This window comes from Buceros rhinoceros, unplaced genomic scaffold (genome assembly GCF_000710305.1).
Source record: "Buceros rhinoceros silvestris isolate BGI_N320 unplaced genomic scaffold, ASM71030v1 scaffold13382, whole genome shotgun sequence".
NCBI classification, from domain to species: Eukaryota; Metazoa; Chordata; class Aves; order Bucerotiformes; family Bucerotidae; genus Buceros; species Buceros rhinoceros.
In genome coordinates this window covers 59,541-62,444 of record NW_010399555.1, presented here as the reverse complement: position 1 = coordinate 62,444, position 2,904 = coordinate 59,541, and positions in this window count along the sequence as shown.

The window sequence follows — 2,904 nt, the reverse complement described above, 5'->3', positions numbered from 1 at the left end:
AAAAATCACTGAAGAGATGAGAGAAGCCATGTGGAAGCCAGACAGGTGACAGTAGACTGGTTTATCCTGGGCCCCAGAACTAGAAGGAAGGTTTATTGGGTCAGTTCCAGGCGCTTGCTGCTGGTGTGGTTATTAACTCAAGTTGGAAGGGACCTTAGAGGTCATTTAGTCCATTCTTAAGGTGTTGCTACTTTCCTGCTGCCACCTTTCTTAAATTAGAAGGTCTTAGAACAGGCACCAGTACCAGCAAATTTGGTCTGATAAAAAGAGCAAAGGATGTGGTATATGCTAATTTCACTTGAGAGAGCCCAAAGGACCAAGAAGGGAGGGATGTACAAGACAGCCCACAAAGCTGTTTGTAAAATCATCCATGTTCATGCCACCCTAAGTTTGCCTTGTGGAAATAACAAATATAAATGTGGGATTTTTGAAATCTTAAAATTACAGAGCACCGTTACACAGATCTTTGGATTTGTGGGAGTGTTAGTGTTATCACTGCTTTACAAACAGGAAAAACTGAAAGCACTGGGCTGTCTGTGTTCAGATGGCTGCATAAATGTCTGTGCCTTGTCCTTGTTGTCTGATCCAAGGCAGCGTGCTGCTCAGCCCTGCTAGGACAGCTGCGTTGCTCTCCACGGGGAAAACAAGGCACCTCTGACTCTGGAGAACAGATGGTTTAAGGGGGCTGCTGAGGAGGCAATGACTAAGGACTGGGAACAGTGGGTGGAAGGACTTGAGTGGATGTGAAACCATCTCATTTATGATCCAGGGACCTGAGCAGTGCCAAAGTTGTGGGAAGTGAATTGGGGTTTGCTTGACCCCAGACCTAAGCGTTACCCCAAAAACATCCTCTCATGGGAGCTTTTATGTCCTGAACCAAAGGGGGGATGGAACAGCCTGTCCCAAGGCTCCTGTGGTAAATACTCAGTTAGCTGATGTTTGTACGTTGCCTGGGAGGAAACTGGAGGCAGGCATGGACCTGAAGTCAGTGGTCTTGGGCTTAACCTTCCCTCTCCCAGCAAGCTGAAATTGCAGCATGGGTAAAAGAGCAGGGAAACTGCAGCATTGCAATGCCTGTTGCAGTGTCAAGGATAAGTACCTGTGAAGCTTGGGGCTTGTGCTGCAGTAAGTGCCTTGACAAGACCAGGCAAGGGCCATGCAGCAGGCGCTGCAGCTGCGTCTGTGCTGTGCAATGTCACGTTCTGAAAATGCAAAGCTAGATCTTGAAGCTTGGCTTCAGGTATAACTTTGAGGAGCAACTTACTATCTTCAAATCTCAACCTTCCCCAGCCATTTAGACATAAATACTTACACCCCTAAGATATGATGAGGAAATTCCTTCTTTGATAACTGTCCCTGTTTGGTCAACAATCTTGGTGCTTTTGAGTTGCTCAGGCTTCTGTTGTAGTACATGCTTTGTGAGCTGGAGTGGTATAAAGAGCACTGAGGGTTTAAATCTTCTAGAAATCTAAGCTGTGTTACGTATGGATTGAGGATATCCACTGTGCTGGGTAATACTGAGCATCAGTGAAGTGCTTTAGAGGCAGATTTACATTTAAACAAGAAGGTACCTCACTATCGTGCTCTGCTTTGGCCACAAAAGAGATCCTTAAATATTGTTCTTCTACTTTTATTTTGTTCTGCTTTGAGATAAATTTACATGCCCAGAGTGCGTAATTGCAAGTCATGTTGTCGTCTGATAAATACATCTGTGAGCTGACCAAATGCTGTTGTGTTATTTGCAGGTTAAAGACATAGGCGTTGCTTGGGAACTGACTTACTTAGGGTTGCAGAGGATGGTGCAAGAGCCAGGAGTAGGATTCTGCTGTTTAGAGATAGAAGTTGTGGTCAAATGATAGTCCTCCAAATGGCAGCAAACCTTTGGTCTTCCGTGAAGAAAATACGAGTTTTCATCTCTGATTAATTGGGGAAGGAAGAAAATACGGAGCGCTGGGGAAAATGGATGATGTGTTACAGCAGACCAAGATAAAATAATTTAACTTGGGAGAAATCTGTACAGCTCTGAGCAAACACTTGTGGGAGGAGGAACACTAGGAGGGGATACATAATTAAGTTTAAACATAACGTGACAGAGTGGCTGGAAGGTAGGAGGCGAGGGCATGAATCTCAGTGTTTGTAGATGCAGCAGCAGTGTCTGCCTGTATTTGTCCTCTGACTACTCGTTTTCATATTACAGGGGTTGGCTCAAATAAATACAAGTCTAATATCTTTATATCTTCTCTGCTTCCTGCAGCAGTTGGATGTCTTCTGTGGATCTCGCTGTCTGTGTTCTTTAGCTTAACTCTTTAGTGACGATCTCATACCTCTGGTAACTTCCCGCTAACCTTATATTACTAGGAAAAGAGATGCTTATGGAATGGCTCGGATTGTATCAGATTTAGCCAGGGAAAGGAAAACAGCTGTTTGGAAGCTGATGCTCAGTATCGTGTGAGTTGGGGCTTGCCTGGACCTACTGGTGTGTAAAAATGACAGGTTACCTTGTCATCGCTGGAGTTCATCTGAGAGCTGACAGGTCAGGTGGATGTCTTCTTTGCTAGCATAGACTCTTCCTTGTTACCGTGATAATCCTCATGTTGGGAATCTTTGAGCATCCTGAGCTTTGATTAGTCCTTACTGTACTTTGGAATAGGTAAGTGCTGTGGGGTTTTAGGGTACATACTGGAAACAGTATGCTGTGATACAGGGCTGTAAAGAGTCTGCAAAACCAGTGGCGGAAAGAAGTCAGAAGTCCCCAGAAGTGTTCTCCTCTAAAATGCGCAGCTATTAATGTTTTTCAAAACTCCACGTGCTTATAGCTTTGCTTTTTTTTTTGACTGTGTGAAAAGATAAACGTTTTTTTTTTTTTTTTTTTTTAAAGGTCATGGGTTTTTTTTCGCACGCACA